This window comes from Cupressus sempervirens, chromosome 6 (assembly GCF_028749045.1).
Source record: "Cupressus sempervirens isolate cs-2001-9-10 chromosome 6, ASM2874904v1, whole genome shotgun sequence".
NCBI lineage: Eukaryota > Viridiplantae > Streptophyta > Pinopsida > Cupressales > Cupressaceae > Cupressus > Cupressus sempervirens.
The window spans coordinates 560843208-560866058 of NC_143123.1; the positions used below are offsets into that span (position 1 = coordinate 560843208).

The 22851-nt window shown below is 31.6% G+C and overlaps 1 pseudogene; it reads right to left on the reverse strand.

The window, feature by feature from the left end:
* Nucleotides 1-454: 454 nt before the first annotated feature.
* Nucleotides 455-22851, reverse strand: part of LOC149553501 (uncharacterized) — a 61543-nt pseudogene continuing 39146 nt past the window's right edge.

Consider the following 22851-nt stretch of genomic DNA (forward strand, 5'->3'; position numbering starts at 1 on the left):
ATGATTAAATGTTTACTATCTTAAACCCTTTTTTTCCTTTTGTAAAGAAGACAAACACACTTGGCACAAAGGATCAAGATGGAAGCTATGTTGAAGTTTTGGCAATTTTACTTCACATATTCATCTGGTCCAGATAAAGGGTCAAGATAGTCCAGTGTTTACCTAGAATATGCCATACACCTAGACAAAGAAGCTAATTAAATTTTTTCAAGGTCATGGTTTTATTGAGGCTCATAACAAAAGCATTCTCATGTCAGTAGCAAGATGCAAGTATTGACATGCATCCTACCTCCAAAGCAATCTTTTACTAGGTACCTGTCTTCTCAACTAGTAATCATCTATCACTACCATTGAAGCCTTCCACACAACCCAACTGATCAATCAAAAGTCCCCTCAAATGCCCTTCCCTTACAAAATCACCAAATGTTGCTCTTTTAGTTGCCTTTGTTGTTGTTCATTCTCTTGCCTCAGTAGTTGCCCTTTCCCTTGCCTCTATAGCTATTTTCTCCATGGCTACTCTTTGTGCTCTTTCTCATGCTTCAGCAACTACCCTCTCATGAGCCTCTCTAGTTTCCCTCTCAACTATAGCTCTTTGTGCCTTTTCACACGTGTTAATAATTGCTCTCTCATGAGCCTCCTTTCTTGCCCTCTCCACAACTACTCTCTCTCTCTCTCTCTCTCTCTCTCTCTCTCTCTCTCTCTCTCTCTCTCCTTTTCTATTCTAAGCCTTTCTCTTTCTCATTCCTCTTTTCTCTCTCCTCTCTCTCAACAAGCCTCCCAAGCTGTCCTTGCCACCCTTTCCCTTTCTTCATGCTCAGCAACCTGTTCGACTAGTCTTTTTTCTTTCTCTTTCTTTTCACTCTACCTAACCTTGACCATATCCTCTTCATTTTCCTTCTCTTTCACTTTCCTAGAAACTTTTAGTTTTTCTTCAACCTTTTCCATGCCATCCTTTATTGTAGCTATTGCTGAATTTCTACCAATTTCTTCTTTATATGATGATTTATCCTCTCTTTATTGAGCATAACCTTGAGACCTACCCATTGCAAACTCTTCAATTTCATTGATTGAAGAAATGATAGATGGTTTTTTAGAACCAAATGCTTCTATATATGATTTTGAGGGCCCCTACTTGATCACTAGAGGAGGTAACCTTGATGGTGGTGGGGCTGATATAGGTTGTGTAAAAAGTTGAATGTCATCTACAGTAATCCATTTATCATAGACAATCTCTGAGCTATCATTAGGCTTTTCAAGCAAAGAAGCCTCCTTTGAATTTAAGTTACTAGAAAATGTAGAGTCTTCATGCAAAGAATGGTTATTGGTATTTGAAGAAGATTTTATGGAAGCATAGGCAATGCCACTTGGTATGTCAAAATCTACTAAAGGGTCGATTGAATATATCTTGGTATGATTTTTCTCTACGTTATTTGTCGAGACTTTATTTGGAGATTTTCTTTCCATAGCCTCTCTATTATCCTTAGTTTGAGGACTTGAGAATTGATTTGTCTTTAATGGGTTTTGGTCTTTACCAAAATTATAGATGGGAGATAAGGCTAGGGGAACTACTTGAGAAAAGCCAAATTTTTCTATCATTCATACGAGAAGACTTGATTGGCATGCCAAATTATTCAAGAGGGTCGTGAAATGTAGCTAATAATGCATTTGAGGAAAAAGAATATAATTCTAAAACTACAACAAACAAATCAATTGCAAGCTTCTGGGAAGAATCATTGGGTTGCTGGAGCTTAGTCTCAGATGTGGCCCTACAATAAACTGTAAGATTATTTGCCTAAAATGAGTTCTTCCATCAAAACATACTATGTGTCTCCTACACAGACATAAAATCAGTAGGTGTTAAATCCATGATTAAACATTTAAATCATATATATATATATATATATATATATATATATTTAAAGGGAAATCTATGTGAAAGGAATTGAGATGTTTGATTAGAGAGCCACATTGGAAAATTTTTAAATTGAATATGTATTTATAAAATTCATGTAAGATTTGTGGATGATCAAAAAAATAAATCAACTAAAGCTTTTAGTTCAAATATTTATGGGAGTTTGAGATTGGTGTTTGCAGCCACCATGAAGAAGAAATATCATTGTTCTACTCAAGAGAATAGTGATCACTATAGTATGATTGTATTGTAGTAGGAGATTGCCAAAAGCTTAGCATTTGGGACATGATTATTCATAATAAAGGTAATACCATGGATGCAATGTAGCTGGAAGATTCTTGGGTTTGGTTCAAAAGAAAGTTGAGTTTGGAGTCACAGTTCATGAGTTTAGGAAAGGTTGATTCATACCAAAATGCAACAAAAATTGGAGATCATTGTTAAAGATGTTGATGAAAAATGTGGAGAGGTAAAATGGAAAAGAGGTCTCATGCCATTCAAAGCTTGAAAAAATTGAAGCATTTGATGAAGATGAATTTGAAGTTGTCAAAGAATACCAGTGCAAATATTAAATGAATGACTTTGCTATAAAAATTAGTTTATTTATTCAGATATTGCAATAGAGATCAAAGGTTTTGTCTTTTAAACACCCACAAGTTTATAAAGATAAATCACAAGTTTTAGAAATTTGTTGTATTTGTTTGAAGAGTCTACTCTCATGAAGCTGTATATAAATTGAATCAGAATGCCCAATTTTTTCTTAGAAAGTTCTTAATAGTATGAAGGCTATAGAAAATATTTGGAGCGTACATGAGTATTTATCTAGCTTAAGGGTCATGGAAGGTCTATGTAGGAGAGTACATTTCATGTCTGTAGATCAAAAGATGAGGCGAATAGTTGTTTGGAATTGTGAAAAAATAGCAAAATCATCAATTGATAAGGAAGGAATATGGTTGAATACCAAAACATTATTTATGTAAGCATTTTTGAAGCTAGCAAGACTCATTGGAATACCAAAACATATATAGTGTGATTCTATGGAAGGTCTTGATAAAATAAGAGAATCACACATGAACCAACAATGTGCTTGTAACCAGAAGGTGAGAGCTCATGGGTACAATGTCTTAATACCAATATGGGTGTAAATTTTTGCAATTAGATTTATTCAAATATGGCTGAATGATAGGTTATGGCCTTTAATTAGAAGAAGCCACCATTGATAGAAAAAGCGATATGATAGAGAAACATGACTGAGAAACTCAAACACATAAAAATTAAATTAAATCAAGAATATTGACAAAATCAAATCTTAAATCCCTCTTAAGCTCAAATAGAAAATTAGGGCTAGCAATAAGAGGAAGATAAAGTATTAGTGGATTTGGCTTGTCTGAACTTTGTGCTAGAATTCCAAACAATACATGCTTCCACCCACCTAACTAAAATAGATGCCCTAAAATTTATGTTTCCCAATATTGATAATACTACAACTCCAACACTAGAAAAATGACAACTTCACTAGGAATTATAAAAGACAAATTGAGGAAGAAAAATAGAGATAACATACTAAGTAAATCTATGAAATGCACAATGCTTGTTGTAGGATCAAAACTAGGCTTGTTTGAGTATTGAATCTAATAAGATCTAAATTGTGTTTCCTACAATGATCAATCACTACCCCAATATTACTTGCGAAGCCCCAATATCACTCATGAAGCCCCAATATCACCTACCAATTTCTATGCCTACGTAGGAATGAAATAACATAAAAGTATCACAATATGACTATAAGCCCGCATGAATATATCAATTTTAACATACTTTTTGACCAATATACTTTTAACATATTAAGGTTATGACCTGAGTTGGTTGAAACTTTGAACAACATGGGAAAAATTTAGGACATTTTTGACCAATATGGGGATGGAAACCAAAGGATAAAATAAATCATACCTTTGGTCAAAAAATTTGGTTGAAAAACAAGTGCAAATGTAGTAGTGCTCACTCCTAATGGGGTGATTAAATCCTTTAACAAGGTCATATTTAATAATGTGTATTGTAACCTTTAATAGGGTTGGCCTTTTATAAGGAATCACTTCAAAAGAGTAAAAAAGAGTAGCATGTTACTAGTGGCTTTTCTAAAATTGGGGTTTCATGTAAATCATTGCGTCAAATGTGTTGTTGAATCAATTATATCTACAATTTGATTTGACAATAACCTACAAGTTCTAAGTGATTGCATAGTCTTATGGATGCATGCAAGATGATAAATCTTTTATGGGTTCACTAAGCTATGAAAAGTTTTATTTATACATGTGGACCTTGGATAACTAATTCACCCACCCTTTAGTTATTCTAAAAGAATTCCAACAATTGGTATCAGAGCCATCTGCTTAAGAGGACTAGTTTGAAGGTACTAGAAGCACAAAGATCGAGATGTCAAAAATAGAAGTACCCAAGCCTAATAGGGATAAATTTCCTACATGGAAAAGTTTGGTGAAGCTACACCTTGGAGGACTTGGAGATCATGCACAATCTACCATTACTATTGACCATGTTGATCCTATTGGAGCCCCAACTAGTGAGGATATGTAAAAGAAGAAAGAGCATAACTAGGCAATGCTAGAGATTGCTTCTACCCAAAGTTATGCTGAATTTGATAATATCAAGAGTCTTGACATTGAACAAAAAATGTGGGATGCCTTAACCACCAGCTATGGAGGAGAAACTAATGTTCTAAGGGCCAAGGATGAAAGTCTAAGAGGTAAGTTTGATGATATGAGAAGGGAAGAAGGTAAAAATATTGCTCAATATGTCACAAGGATAAAATAAGTTGTTAATGAAATAAGATGAGCTATTGGTAAAATAGATGATGATACTATACTAAGAAAAGTTTTTAAAACACTATTGCTTATATATGCTATTAGAGTTTCTGCAATTCAAGAAATGAGATGTATACTAGGTAATAATCTATCTCTTGGAGGTATTGTAAGTAGGCTCACTACTTTTGAGCTATCTAACTTTGATAATTACAAATCTAAAAATATTGAATCTACTTTCAAAGATAAGCTATCATTAAAGGAACCAAATGAGAAGAAGAAGAAGAAAAAGACAAAGTGTGTGTCCAATGATAGTGATATAGATGAGGAGGATGTAGAACAACTTGAAGCACTACTAGCAAGGAGATTTCACAAAGGTAAAGGCAAGTTCAAAGATAAATTACCTATCATTTTCTTCAATTAAAATGAGGTTGGTCATATTGCTGCTAGATGTCCAGAGAAGAACTATAGAGGTGGTGATAAGTACAAAAGTAGAAGAGATTAAGACAAAAAAGACTACAAAGACAAAGGCAAGAAGTATTGCTACATTGCTAAAGAAGAAACAAGAGATGAATCTGGTGAACTTGTGTATGTTGTAATGAAGGAAAAATTTTATGAAAATGAGGAAAATAAACTTGTTACTTGTATGAAAAAGAATGATAGATGGATCATTAACAATGGGTGTTCACATCACACGACTAGAGATAAAAGTAAGTTCATTGCCTTAAATTTTTATGATGGAAATAGTGTAGGATTTGGTAATGATGTACCATGATTAATAAAAGGAAAAGGTTCTATCAAACTCATAGATAAGATTTTTTGTGAGAATTCTTACTATGTTGAAGGACTTAACTTAATATATTGAGTGTGTCACAACCAAATAATTCAAGATGTAAGGTTGAGCTTGAAAACAAGATTGTTAAGATATATGACACTAATGGTAAACTGATTGGAAAGGGTGATCAAACTAGGAGCAATCTATTCTACCTTGACATAGAAGATACTTCTTGTCTAATTGTAAAGTTTGATGATGTATGGCTATGTTACAAAAGGTTATGTCACATTAATTTTGATAATTTGGTTAGTATTAGTAACATGAGAAAATTTAGAGGTTTTCCTAAGTTGAAGAAGCCTAATAATATCATATGCAAATAATGTTAGACAAAATAAAAATCAAGTTTTAAGAGTAAAACTCATATCTCCAAAGGAATACTAGAGATTGTTCATACTGACTTGTGTGGACCAATTGAGGTGCAAAGCTACAAAGGAGATAAGTATATTGTGCTACTTGTTGATGATTATTCTAGAATAATGACAATTATGTTTCTAAAATAGAGATTTGATGCTTTCCAAATGTTTAAGTGGTACTTAGCAAGAGTTGAGAATGAAACATGTAAAAGTCTAAAATGTTTTAGATTTGAAAGAGGAGGTGAATTTACATTTAATGAGTTTGAGATGTTCTGTAATGACAGAGGAATCAAAATGTAGATATCTTCCCCTCGAACCCCTCAACAAAATGTAACTGCTAAAAGGAGGAATAGGTTTGTAATGGACTATAAGTACAACTAACTGTCTATACCTTGAAACTAGTACAAGTCAAGAAAGGTACTCATTCAACACCTTTTGAACTATGGTATGGATACTCACCTAATGTAAAATATTTTAAGGTATTTGGAAGCAAGTGTTATATTACCAAAGGCTTTAGGAATGGTAAACTAGATGCAAAAAGTGAAGAAGGTATATTCCTAGGCTATTCGATAAGAAGTAAAGCTTATAAGTGTTTAAATACAAACACTTAAAATGTTGTGGAAAGTGAAAATGTGAAATTAACACTTAAAAAGTTGTGGAAAGTGAAAATGTGAAATTTGATCAATATACAGAAGTATATGAGTTTGAACATATGAGAGAACTAGAAGAATACAAATCATTTGTATACTTTTATGAATGAATGCCTGATGAACATGTCATGCCCAAAATATAGGGCAAAAACACATCAACAATTTTTTTTAATTTTGAAAAGTGATAATAGGATTAAATATAATAAATAAACATTTGAATAGAATCACTTAAATTCCTCATACACATGTATAATTATGAAATTTAATTACAAATCAAATGAGATTCTTTCTTGATATATTTTAAACTTAATTTTCATAACTTTATATACATCACTATGTTACCTAATTAACCTCAATCAAATGAATACAATTTTGAAACATAAGAATGCCACAGGAAGGTGAAACATAATTTTATCCATTTAACATAAATCAACTGAATGAAATTTCAAAATATATAATGCCATAGTAAGATAAAATATCATCAAATCTAATTTCAAGTAAACATATTCAAAAACTAAAAAACTAGAAAAATCACATGCAAGAGTATTACTCAATTTTTTTTTATCAAACTACGTGGTCCAGTCATTTCTCATTTATTTTATTGAACCACTTGATTCAAAGGCTCCATCAGGAAAGAACCAAGAAGAAAACTCAACATCGTTGCCATTTCCACAATAAGTTAACAATAATGTTTTTACATAGGATTTCAATCCCAAGGAGAAATCTCCCAACATAACTGGAATTCTAATAACAATTCTGAATTTTCTTCTTGGCTCCATAATAGGGAAACCATTATGAAGTCTAAAACACATCATGGTGATCATGGAGAGAACAAAAACTAATTAGGAGACAACCAAACTTAACATGAAGACAAATTCAAACATTCACTCCCATCCAAGTTTACACAACAAGTTTGACATTGAACTAGACTAGGGAGAAAATGAATTTTTTCAATAGGAGACATCAGCCACAACACCAAAACATATGCCCTTTTAGGCAAGGTATATTTTAGTGGCTAATATTCATAAATTGGCTAATTTTAGATTTTTCTGGCTAGTAATTTGGCTAATAATTTAAGATTTGATACAACCTAAATCGCCATAGTTTTATAAAATTTAGTTCTAGAATATTTAAAATCACTCTATAATTTATTTTATTAAAAAATTTTAACTCAGATATTCGCAACAATATTCATTACATAATTAGATTTGAGTCACCTAAATATAACATATTATTGGAGAAATTAAATTGAGCAGACCAATAATTATCATAATTATTAGTTATTTTAGGAATATATCACCAATATTTAGTTTCCACTATTGATTTAAAGTATATGCAACAATCCTCATAATATTCCATGAGGTAAAATAATGTTTAATTTTGATTTGTAATATTCCATGGTGATTAATGAACTTCCTATTATTATTGAGATTCATCAATATTTTATATAAAATAATTATGATTCAAAAATAATCGCCAATATTAATCGTATTTAGAATAAAAAATTGAGAGATTCGCTAATAGAAATAATTTCATTTTTTCAAAATAATGAAAAATTTGTGAATATTTTATATCTTTTTTTGGAGGCGGCTTTCTTAAAGTTTACCCTACTTTTACGGCTATAAACTTAAGAACTTCTATTCTTCCAATCTTAATTTCCAAAACTCATACACATAGTTTGTGCTGACGAGTAGGTGCCCATAACACCCTACTCTCTCTCCCTCTTCTCGTCCTAAGAAGAGACTCTACATTGTTGGAGTCCAACTAAAGACCTCCTCCTATACATGGCCACTTCTGCCCTATCTGAGGGTGAGTAATGCCAATACACCCATACAATCCCTTTAAAAATCAAAGCAAGAAAAAGAAAGGAAAACCTTTCAAGAAAGACCCATTTCAATCCCTTCCAAACATACTCAAAAAACACATGAACATACATATCCAAAAAAATAACTTAAGCATGAAACAAAACATGAACAACATGACCTGAGGGATTCCTACTTTCAGAATAAGGTTATGGAAATTGATGAAATTTGAGATGAGCTTTATTTCCTCTTCTTCTCTTTCAATCCTGAATTTGCTCTCTAAAACTAGAGGTTGGGTGAACACTCATTCTCTCTCAAAATTTTCTCTAAATAAGATCCTAAACTTAACCACCTTCAAAATGTAATAACTCCCCCACTTGCCTAAATGTTCTAGAGTCTTCTAACTCAACTAGACATAAGGCTAACTTCAAGGTGCAGTTAAACTAATCCACCTCATGATGAAAATAATCAATTTTCGTAATAAAAAAAAGAAGAGATATTTTGGTGACCATGAAAGTCCACAAATGGGGCCAGAGGGGTGGAAAATGCCTCCAACCCATACCCATACCCCTTAGGTACTTATTTTTCATGATTTTAGGTCTCCAAGACTAATTAGGGACCTAACAAAATGCTATTAAAATATTGGACTTCCTAACAATGCTCAAAAATGAAAATTAATCCCTAATCTTGATTAGGGTACTTAATCTCAATTACTAATTGATTAGCAAAAAGGTAGAATATATAGCCCAACTTAGATATTTAGGTTACTTGGTTAACCCTAACTATCATGTTGAAATGCATATATGAGTCACAAGTGTCAAGTGACACTATAAAATGACTATTACAAAATATTAACACTTCGAGATCACAAAATGATACATTCGTTCATTTCACAATACAAATAAAATATGAACAATGGGGCTTTCATCTTTCATTAGATTCAACCCTAGTTTCTATAAATAGTGCATAGGGTTTAGTTTTGTTTCTCTATTAGATTTTCCAGCTAAAATATCTTGCACACTCATTACACACATCGGTAGCTCAAGAAAATCACATGCATATATTTAAAACTTATTTGGATAGTCACATAAATCAAAACATAAATCTTTCATTTAAATAGCCCTTTCTAATTTTGGCACTCACATTTAGTCATTAGTAATTACATAATCAATATAACATAATTTTATTCATTAATTCAAATTAAAATACTAGAATGATCATCATTACGCATGTATATACCTAAACATCATAAACATCACTAATTAATAAATACTAAATTATCTAGATGTGTATAACCTAATCTTTGAGGTACCATAATCAATGTCATCATCATTGGGTTAAAACACCTCATATCATCATTAGTGAAATTTTAAAGTTTAAATAGTCAAGATAATGTAATAGTTCTCAAATTACTGAGTATTAAAACATGGATGTATCAACTGATCTCAATTTTTATTTGGAGATTCACAACATAAAACATTACTTCATATCCATTTCAAACCCTTATAATTGTTTTAACAAAGAAAAAATATTTGATAATTACATATGAGGAGGGATCTTATAGAACAAGATGTTGCAAATCAAGCTACAAACCAAGAACAAGTTTCAATGACTATCAAGTTACATACTATGAGTGTTGAGTTACATTTAGGAACTAGGCTACACTCAAATGTTGAGCTACAGAATGAAGTTAAAGCACTTTCTGATTCTAATATTAGTATATGTGAAAGAGATATGTTGAGCTACAGAATGAAGTTAAAGAACTTTCTGATTCTAAGATTAGTATACGTGAAAGAGATACTGAACTACTTGATAGAGATGTACATAGTGACGTTAAAGTTGAAAGACCAAATAAAAAAAATAGAATTAAACCAAGATTGTCAAAATATGTCAAGAGACATCATCCTACTACACAAATTATTAGAGATAAAGATGCTAGACCAATGATAAGAAAATTATTGAGGAATTATACATGTTTTTTGAGCATGAAAGAACATAAATCAATGAGAGATTCCTTAGAAGATGTAGACTAGAGTAAATCCATGGAAGAAGGGATTGAAACAAAAGAAGAAAAAAAGAACATGGACTCTAGTTCCTAGACCAAAAGACAAAAATGTGATTGGCACCAAGTGGGTATTCATAAGTAAGCTAGATGAAAATGGTGAAGTCACAAGGAACAAGGCATGGTTAATCTATAAAGCATATGCACAAAAAGAAGGAATTGACAATGGAGAAACTTTTTCTCCTATTGCTAGATTGGAAGAAGTAAGGACTCCACTTGCTTATTTTTCATACAAAGGTTTTAAAATTTATCAAATGGATGTTAAGTCTGCATTTCTAAATGGCATATTAGAGGAAGAAGTTTACATAGAACAGCTAGAAGGATTTGTTGATATTGACAATAAAAACATGGTATGTAGAGTACACAAAGCTCTATATGGTTTGAAAGAAGCACCAACAGCATGGTATGAGAGACTTCATAAGTACCTTGTGAAGATTGGATTTGAAAGGACTGATGATAACAACAATCTATACATGAAGACATAGAAAGGGAAAGGTATTTTGTTATCTAATTTTTTTGTTGATGATATCATATTTGGAGGTCAAGATGCTTTATGCAATGCTTTTGCAAATGAAATGAAGCAAGAATTTGAAATGTCTATGTTTAGAGAGATCAAATTCTTTGTGGGTTCACAAGTATATTAGATGAAATATGGTATATACATCACATAGACAAAATATGTCAAGGAGATACTAAAAAACTTTGGATTGGAGGTTTCCAAACCAGTAAGTACACCTATGGTGATAGGACATAAATTGTCAAAGAATGATGATTCAGCTAAGGTGAATCAAACATATATAGGTCTATGATTGGAAAATTACAATATGTAGTATACAATAGATCTAACATTGCATTATCTATAGGGATAGCTCCAAGATTATCTATTAATCCTAGGGAGAATCATTTGATGGCTATAAAGAGAATAATGAGATATCTTAAAGGAATAGAGATATATGGTCTATACTATACGAAAAATAAGAAATTTAAATTAAGAGCCTATAATGATGTTGATTGGGCTAGAAACATTGATGATAGAAAAAGCACCAGTGAAGGAACATTTTTCTTAGGCAAGAGACTAGTTACATGGACTAGCAAGAAACAAAATTGCACTTCACAATCTACTATTGAAGATGAATATATTGTTGCCACTATAAATTATACAAACATCGTATGGATGAAATAGCTACTCAAAGGTATGAAGGAAGAGATCACAGAATTAGTGATACTTTATTGTGACAATACAAGTACTATAAACATATCAAAGAATCTTGTGATGCACACAAATACTAGGCACATTGCAATCAAGTATCATTACTTGAGAGAATTAGTTCAAGATAAAGAGGTGAAGATAGAATATGTTAACAAAAAAGAACAAATTGTTGATATCTCCACAAAATCTCTACCTAAGGATGCTCATGAGTATCTAAGAGGTAAACTAGTGGTGATACCCCTATCAAACACTATCTAAGTAACAAAAGGAGTGCCCTGCATCAAATAAGATAATTTTTATATATTAAAAATTGATGTAGTGTATCTTACTTTAGGAGCTACCTAAAGTAATAAAAGAGTTGAAGCTAAAAATTAGTCACAAATAAGGTGACAGAGGGAGAAATTGAAGAAGTTCATATCTACATATTAAGATGACAAGTCTTTGGCATTATTGTGAAAGAGGGAGAAATATAAGAATGAATTAAACTAATCCTAGAGGGACATTTACTAATAAAAGGGAAAAAGAAGAAAGAGGAGGATAGTTATTGATCAGAAGAAATAAAAGAGATTAAAGATTGAACAAGAAGGAGAAATCTGAAATCGTAACATCTACCTAGTAAGAGGAAGATAATTGTAGAAGGGAGATACAAGAAGTATTTCAAAGGGACTTATAAGGATGACTCAAAAGAGCTTTATAACCTACTCAAAAGATGAAAATTGTTGATAGAGGGAGAAATTCCAATACAAGGAATTCTTTTCTTTTTGGTATTTTGTTGGTCTTACTATTTTAACCTAGTTAGTTTGGTTGATCAGTTTGATTTTCCATTGATACCAAAGAGGGAGATTGTTGAAGGAGATTGATTGAGAATAGATTGTTTAAATCATTATTTTGTCACTAATGTCAAACCTTCTATTTTCTGCTAAGACAACTACTTATTTGATCGTTGGAGAGGATTTGATCAAAAGATGTAACAATAGCACCTAGAGGAAAGGTTGAGTTATGTTATGAAAAGGAGTACAAGAATTAGCTAAGATAGTGATAACATGGAGTATTGATAATATAATTAAGGTTACAAACACTAGTTCCACTAACTAGGTTTAGAAGAACAATTTAAATAAATTTTTTATGTAGAGCTTGACCATGCAGGTAGTAAGTGCCAAGCAAAGTCAATGCAAGCTGAGCAAAAAATTAGTTAGAGCCAAGTAAAAGTGAACTCTAGTGTATGTTGAGAAAAATGGTGGATTCTGAGTAAAGTTTAGTTGATGTCAAGAACCAGTAAACTTTAGTTTGTGCTGAGTAATTTGCATAGTGGATGTCGAGTAGTGTAGTGTGTGCTAAGCATCAGAAACAAACCAATGCCAATTGGCTGCATTACTTGAAAGATTGTGAATTCAATGGATCTAACTTGACAAGTTTTTTTTCTTAGATTATGTAAACCAAGTGGAAGATAAGATCGATGAGTTGGTGGCCCATAATTCACAGTAAACTATTTTGAGCAAAAATTTAAAGTGGATTGAAGGAGAAGTTTCTAGAAGTGATATGGAATGAGGGTTAGATTCATTGAATCCTACCTAATCTATCCTAAGCCTAATTTGGATAATGGAGAATGAATGAAAAAATATCTCAATTTCCTATTTATACGAATCTCTAGTTAGAAACAAGGGTTGTCATATGCAAGAACCTAAAGAAGATAAGAAGTCAAGGGCATTGCTTCATCAAGTGACCTAAGAGAAGAGTCTGCATTGGCATGTTAAACAAGAAGGCTTAAGGGTATGAATGCTTGAAGGGTGAACAAGCTATCAAAAATGAAATGTGTGAAGACTGAGTAGAATGGAGGACTAAAATGAAGATCTATAATTTACAAATGAAGTTGTAAGTTCTTATCATATCAAGCCTTACTATTACTCTCTAATAATTGTATTAGTCTAGAAAAAATCCTTTGGATTAAGGTTGACCTAATAGTCATTTAAAAATCTTTTAATTGGGTGACATTCTAAGTGAATGGTGTAATGTCCTCTAACAAAGCTCACTCCTAATAGGGTATTAAAATTCTTTAATGGGGTCACATTTAACTATGTGTATTGTAACCTTTAACAAGGTTGGCCTTTCATAGGGAATCACTTTAGAAGAGTGAAAAAAATTAGCATGTTATTGGTGGTTTTTCTCAAAATGGGTTTTCATGTAAATCATTATATCAAATGTGTTACTGAATTTATTATATTTCATGTTTACATTTTTGCAAAATGTTTTGACAATAACCTACTAGTTTTAAGTGATTGCATAATCTTATGGATGCATGCATGATGATAAATGTTTTATGGGTTCACTAAGCTGTGAAAATTTTTACTTATACATGTGGACCTTGCATAACTAATTCACACCACCCCCCCCCAGTTATTCTAAAAGTATTCCAATAATTGTCTACTCAAGGAATTCACTCGAAAGTTACATGTGCAAAGTACTCCTTTAGATCATCAACTATTCTCTTATCAAGCATAATCTTTTCATCTTTTATTTGATAGATATGATTAACCTAGTTGATCACCAACTGTAAATCACAAAATATGTTTAGTTCATCTATTGTCCATTCAATGATGATTATTATCCCATTAATCAAGGCTTTGTATTAAAAAATGTTGTTTGTACAAGGAAAAAGAATCTTGTACACCTTGGGTAGGGAATATTTTGTGGGGTGATGAAGAGAATTATAGCACTAGACCCTTTTTATGGGAGCAATCCATGAAGGAACACAATGTAATGCCCCACCATGTGACCCAAAAGAAGTTAACCTAAATTTTTACTAAGTTTGTCAAACTTTTATTAATTTAAATAATAATATTATTTAGATTTTATTAAAAATAAAGCTCCTAAATAAATTATTATTAAATTAAATAAATAAATATATGTCTAAATTAGAACTTTAATTAAATCTTTTAAGTTTAATTCTTTCATGCACATTTAAAAAACTTTTTAATTAAAATATTCTTTTATATTTTCTTTTCCTCCACTTATTAATTAGTATAAGCACTATTTAAAGCATAGTTTGTCATTTAAATTAATAAGAATAATTAAAGCTCATTATTTCAATGCAAATCTAATTTAATGTCATGCCCACAATTCAATAAGGCAAAAACACAACTAAATTTTTTTTTGAAGTGTAGAAGCTAAAGGTAAGAAACTTAATCTATCCTTAAACTAGGAGGTGTTGAAGTTAGACGATGAAATGAAGTTTTCTCCACTTGGGAACTAAATCTCAAGTTCATGACGAGGAGGTCACTTGGTTGTGCAAGTGAGATCCAAATTTGCATTAATGTAGTTGTGAGAGTTCTAAGGATTGCAACGAGTAAGGTGTTTTATCAATTATTCATTTTGTTTCTATTAATATTAAGTTTACCTTTATATTAATATTTTTAAAATTTATTTATTATTAATATTCAATTATTATTATTATTATTATTTCAAAACCACATATACCTTATATTCTTAAGATACATCTTTTATTTTAATTGTTAACATTATTATTATTTAATATTAAATTAAAATATCTATATTTGTAAATAATGTTCAATTAGATATCATATAATACTACCATCTAATCACATACTTTCATTTTTTAAAACATATCACCACACTTACAATCACAACCCTAATTTAATACAATTTTATGTATATTTAAATTTTCTTTAGAAAGAAGAAAAATAAATAAAAATAAAAAGAAAGAATAACAACCAACTATTTAACCTCTACTTCTCTTTACTCAAATATATATATATATATATAGAAAAAAATTAACTAACCACCCCAACTTTTTTACCATATCCTTTGTTTAACTTAACACATTAGTAATCATTTTTACATGTACTAATATTAAATAGCAATTTACATTATCAACTTTTTACCTATCTTTAATTCCACCCAAAAAACCTTTTTTAAAAATAATAAAATAAATTAAAAAAAACCTAAAATAAATTACATTATCACAAAACACTACACAATTCATTACAAGACAACCCAACCCAAGGCTTGCATAAAGATTCAACAATTGAATCAAGTTATAGGGTGAAGGTGGGCTCTCTCCATGAGGAGGATTTCCAAGTTAAGATTCAAAAATATGCACATATTCCCATTATCAACATGCCCTTTTGAGGCATACAATGACTTTCCTCTTCTCACACCTCCTTATACCTCCCAAAATTCAAGTAAACAAGAATTCCATATTCCATTGAACACATAAAAATCATCTCCACACATGGGAGAGTTCATCAACTACATGAGTGAGCCCAACTAACCCCTTCACCCAAGCATCTCTTCCCTCCCAAGGGTGAGTGATGCTTCACACCCATTACACAAACACACAATATGAAAACAAAACAAGATTAAAAAAAGGAATCACATAAACTTCTCACATGCAACACTCAAACAAAAGATCTTTTTTCACAACCACATCTACAATACACCAAATTTACCATGGAAAGAAGAATACCATATCAACTCTATAGGAAAATAAGAACACCATGAATAACGGATACCAACCTTACTCTGAGCAATGGAAAATGAAAGTTATAGTAGAGTTCCTTATCCTCTTCCTCCAAACCCTAGTTGTCTCTAAGGATAGAGAGTGGGCAAGTGAGTTTCCAATTTGGCCATGCCTCTATACATCACTTTCATTTTCGGATTCAATAAAAAATGCATTCTTTTTGTGGTCTCCTAGGTCTTGTGGGCACCCTAGTTGTCATTATTAGCCCCCTAACTTAAAGTATTAACATAGGTAGGGTTTATTTTTATAACAAATTCACTTTAGAGCTACTTTATGGCCCTCAAAATGCTACGTAAGTTCAAATTATAAATTCTTATGGTGGGCACCTTGTTCTCTTTTCTAATTTAAAGCAATAAGTCAAATTTATCAATTAAGGTATTTAACTTAGGATAAGGTGGCCACATGATCCATCACTAAAGAACATGTCATTTTCACATAATGAGTACAAGTGTCAAGTGATACACACAAAATTCACTATACATGACACATGACACATTCATAATCTACACATAAAATACAAACCACACACATGCATCTCACATTTACAAAATAACACATCATAACGAGGTTTACGAATCTTATAAAGATTCACCTTGGCAATGTAATATTAACATGTTTTTATACCTTGTGTCCCCATTATGTTTCCATGATTCCTTTCTTGCACTCTACACTCGAGCATTAGTAGTCCAATGAAAAGCCACATATAAAATACATATGAAAGTAAGAGTACATGATACTTTGTTAGTCTACCATTCACATACATCACATTCCATAATTAACTTCCTATTCTGTATCATTTACATATTAAGCATTTAATCATTTACCCTAAAAAACAAATTGCATATTATTAACTTTTCTAACAACAATTTAAGCATTAGAATCACATTAAAACCCATTTCTAACATAATAATGAAATAATGAATAAATATCCATTAGATCATTGACTATGCCAATTATGTCCTAATACATATCATAATGGAAAATCACAAAGTAAATATCATTGGTTATCTAGCAAAATTTACTATCCATCAAGTATCAAAATATATGTCGAGATATCCAGTCCTAGGTAAAAAAATAGAAATACAATATCTATGCTATGATGGATCAGTGTGAGGCCTCACATTTAATAATTATTAATTAAATAATCATAATAAAATAATATTAAATCTTTAATTTTTTATATTTTAATTCTATTTTTATCCAATTTCTTAAATTAGACTTTTAAAATAAATATTTTAAATTGAATTACATATTTAATTAATTTCTAATTAAATAACCTCATATTCTAATCTTTCTTTAACCAATTTTCTAAATTTAGACTTTTTATTTAAAGCATAAATTTAAATAGTTTTTAATTAATCAAATATTCACATATTTTAATATTTTCTTTTTAATCAAATAATATTTATTACTCAACTAATAATATTATTTAGAGTTTATTATTAAAATAAAAATCTTAAATAATAATTATTAAATTAAATAAATATAAATATGCTAAAATGAGAACATTAATTTAATCTTTTAAATTTAATTCTTTTATTTAATTAATTGAAAGAAAGGCTGAAATAATATACATCATGAAATAGATTATACCATCTCTTAAGATCTTATGAAATCAAATACAATACAATAGTACAACCATCCATCATAAAAATACAATAACATATAGAAATGAACATCTATATAAACACATCCAACAATAGCATCTAATGGTTGAATCTCAATGGTATAAGAAAAGGCACTACCACTTGACCTCATGGAACCTCAAAAGGTCCACTCCCACCATGTTGAGGAGATAGTCTCAAGTCCCAAAGAGGATAACAAACTCAAAAATCAAATCCAACATCTAGGTTCAAGGAATCACCTGAAAGCAATCTAACTCAAAGGTACCAAGACACACATATCAACTAATCCCAAAGGCAACACAAACACATAGGAAATCTACTATGCAAGTTGGCACGTGTCATCGCATAAACTAAATCTAGAGTTAATTGGCTAGTCTTTTAATCTTTTGGCCCCCAAGTGACTCTATGCAGCACTAGTATCCTTTTGTACTAACAATGCATAGTAATGAGTCAACTCTAAGGTTACCCAGCTAGTCTTTTGATCCTCTAGCCCCTTACTTTTTGTGGTACCAATATCTTGTTAATTCATTTTAAACCTATTACCATTTTAAAATGTACTAAAACTACTAAGCAACAAAATGCTTAGTACCAGAAAGACAGTACATACACAATCCAAAGACTAGCCAATTCTTATTAACAATTACATATGCAAAGTATTTGGACCCAACTTCAAGAAAACCATAGATGGTTTTCTACTTTTTTGGCTCTACAAAACCAGGGTGGGTATACCCAGGTATGATTCAAAACTGGAACAATTATATGAAGATTATTCTTAGTTTCATTTTGATTCTCATTTCAAAATCCTCAAACATATACATAATTCTTTACTAACTTGATAAACATATCCCATAAATAGATATGGCCAAGAATTCTTCTATAGATCTGCAGATGTTCTTAACAATAGTGGCTAACTGAAGCTAAAACATTCCATGCAGACAAGTACTAGCCAACCTTTGAAGATCTACAGGAAATAAAAGTAAAATTTGATTTAATGCTGCATTTTGATAACCATTTATGATATATTTCTCCTTTAGCTGAATCAATTTGATCAGTGCCTAATCCATTGGGGTTCAGAGTCTATAGCAAGTTCTCAGATCTAGTTTGTTTCCTTACAACAAATTCTATCAGCAATTCTTATCAGAATCCATCATTCAAAATCCTTTCCACTACTACAGAAACCTTATCACATTCATCAAAGATTTTATTTAATCTATTGAATTAACAACAGTGATAAATAGATATGCAACCTAACTAGATTGCATTCAATTGCACAAGCCTTTATCAAGACAACCAAGTAATTGGAAGGAGACAAGATTCAGAAAAGAATAATATGGGGACAGTTCACAATTTGCATTCATCTTCTTTGAAAATGGTATATCATTTACAATAGACTCAAAATGACCTTCAGAAAGAAACATAGCTCATTCTATATTCGAGTATTCTTAGAGAATTGATAGAGAAAATACATCATAAACTTGCTTTCAAAATTTGGACCAAAAATAGGCTAAGCATATTATTTAGAAAAATAGAATTTGAACCATTCTTTAGCCTTGGAATCTCACTTAAATAGTGTGAGATGCAACAAGCTTCAGTCTAAATGAAAAAGATAGGTGTCCTGTTACAAAATTGGGTATATTACCCCTTTTCAAAAGAAACCAAACACCTTAACTAAAAAAAGGAACAAATAAAATAGTAGCAAATGACAGATGGAGCATAAAATCTTCAATTTTGTCCTTTTCTCTAACAACTCCCTATTGGTAATGCTTTAATCTCTGCGATTGCCTCCCAAACAAATATTTCTCTTTTGGTGGGCCATTCACATTCCTTAAGTATTATTAGTTCATCCACAATTTTATGGCAGTTGGCATCAGTAATCACCCTTCCTTCTATGGTAAACCTATTCATTTTAGTTTCAAACTTGAAAAGGGTATCAATTAGTTTATTGAAAAGACATTCATCAATACCATCTTGGAGAATGGATACCACTTGTGGCAAGTCTACAATGCAATCAAAAGAATTAGAGTACTCATTAAAATCTTTTAACTTATCATCAGAATCTATAATAGAAGGAATTAAAGAATTGAAACCACTTGTTAGCACTTTCAATTTACTTTGAATTACTACCAGCTTCCCTGTGAAGATTTGCAATAATTCTTTCACCTTGTCCGTACCCTCCTTCACAGTAATAACTTTATCTGGGAGGTCTAGTTTCCTGGCTAACAAGGGTATCAACTTATCAAAAAATTGCATATATGGCCCCCATTGTTGAAAAATAGGCTCAAGCCATCTGATTGCATCTTTGCATACCTGTTCTGCAGATTGAAGATAGATGAATGTATTATAGGCATCTTGAGATATTCTTTTCAGAATGCTTATTCTATGATTTAATACATTCATCAAGGCATTTTTCTTAGTGTCATTGTCAGACTGGGACACTTCTATTTCCACACTAAGCACAGGCACTGGCACTGTTACCCCTATAGCTATTTCCTCTCTTTGGGCCTCTACTTCTACCATGTGCCTTCTTTCTTCTTCTTGCCTTGGTGCATGTTCTGCCTCTGCTGCTACCTTGTGTTGTTCTTTGAGGGATTGTGTTTCTATTTTCAAAATTTTAATTTTTTCCTCTAACTCTTCTATTCTTTGTTTCTGTACATGGCTCATTTTGAGCTCTTCTTCATATGTTCCTCTAATATCAAGGCATTCATTGAACATTGTAGGTATCTTATCCTCAATTTCATCAACCTTTTCTTCATTCATGAGAGCAAAATGTTTGACCAAGCTGGAGATCTCCTTTCTAGTAGTGCTCTCCAATGTTCATACAATCATATTGCCCTAAGCAGTTTCTTCTATATCCATCATCTTAGGCTTCTTAGTGTCAGGGGCCACACTCCATACTGCTAGGGTTTTAGTATCCACATTAAAACCTGACCCTCTTTTAAAGCCTTCACTGCTAGTGGCTTCATAACTTATGGCCTTATCTTGTCTTCTCATTTGGTCCAACACAAAGGCTTTCTCAATATCCCAATGTGGTATTAGAATCATACCACTCCTATGTACCAATTCTCTGTCTTCTACAATAGTCATTGTTTCACTTTCAGGGTAATAAGCCAACAATTTTTCAACTAACTCTTTATTTTTCTCTGGATCTTCTCCTGGTAGGAGACTCAATGTGAGTTCATCTTGTTTGATCTTGTAGAGAAAACTTTTAAACTCTGATGATTTAATAAAATCTTCATCTTCCATGAACTTTTTAGATTGAATGAGCCTATCATCCAACCTTGATGCTGCAATTTGTAAATCAGTAGAAGCTTTTCCTGCTTTAGTAGCCCTTTGGTGAAAATAATTTTACCTAATATCAGAAAAATACTCACTATTTCCAAAGATGACTTGTATGGCTTTGCTTACCACCTTTTTAGGGCTATGCATTGTCTTTTGTCTTTTATTTCCTTGTGGCACCCAGGCTGAAGTTGATGGTTGCTCTTCTTCTAGCTCAATTTCCAATTGTGTATCTAGCTCAAGGGATTCTCTATTTACAATGGCTTCCTCTCCCTCTGGCTCATGAGGCATTTGCGACATAATATGGTCAAAATTTTCAACCATCTTCCTCAGATTATTAGGATATGGAAATTCTGTATAGAGACCCTTAATATCAGGGTTAGTTCTCTTCAAAGCATTCTCCACTTTCCTTATTTCCTCATACTTCCTTAATAACTCATCTACCTCCCCTATTGCTACTATGTTGACAATTAGGTCTTCTATAGGGATTGGCTTGCTTGGAGGTAGAATAAAACCCCTAATGGCCTTAACCTCATTTGCAATATAATTGTCAGGGTCATACATCCTATAGGGCCTAGTAGAAAATTTATATTGACCTAAATAGTCACTTAATTTCTCAAATGCATTCTTGCCTATTTCAAAATCTCCTACTTTAAAGGTTCTACAAAAAAAGGTAGGCTTATGCAAAGAAGGAGGTATCATTTCTTTATTCATCAATAAGAATTGCCAAAAGAATTCAATAATAGCCAGTTTGGGAGGTAAATATTTTGGCAGTAGATGAGGAGGTTGTGGGCATGCAAAAACTCTGATTAAAGTACATTCTTTAAACAAAAATATACTTCCCCAGTTATAATCTAATTTTGTTTTTTCATCTAAGAAAGAGGGCCTAAGCAGAGTCTTCAAAACATTAGGTGCCCTAAAGAAAGTATGATCTAGTTGCCTCATGATAATAGAACTGAACAAATTAAAAAACACTAGGGCATTTGAATAAAAGAAATCCTTATGCAAAATATGAGTCCAAAGTTGAACAAGTAACTCACCAAATTCATCATAAGTTTGATCAATGAAGTCTCCACTGATGTACCCAATGTTGCTATATAGGATAAGGTGCATCAGCAATGAATAATGGTGGAACTTGAAGTCTTTCAGCTCTCCTTTCTTAGCATCACAAATCTGTATGTGCATAATATCAATGATAAAGGCCACATAATCATACTCCTTATGATGAAAAGGATCCTGTATGTCACATGCCATCTAGAAAAAGAGAACCATATTAACAATCTTCTGCACCATCACTCTCCAATACTTTGTGCAACCCATACACTATGGTTTTGAAGTAATTTTTGAACCTACTCAAAGGTAAAAAGTCTCCCACCTTTCTTGGAATTAACCATGCCTTCTTAACTCTATAAGGAATATGTGGCAACATGACATTGTTTACAAAATAGGTTTTATTCCTAGAAAATTTTCCATGTAAATCCGCAATGTCAATATGTACATCTATTTGTCCCATCAATCCAAAAGCCTCAACAAAAGAAGTTCTATCCAATGTACACAATACATTCCCATTATGCCTGTGGAAAGTCTTGGTTACTAGATTTTATGAATTTATTAGGGCCTTCAATAGATCAACATCAATGAACACTTCTGGGAATATTAATTTCGCCATATTTTTGTTCCATGGGTTACATACTAGCACATTCTCTACTCTATTCGGATAAAAATACATGAAAAGATCATAACCAGTCATTCTAGGGCATTTAACATCTTGAAAAA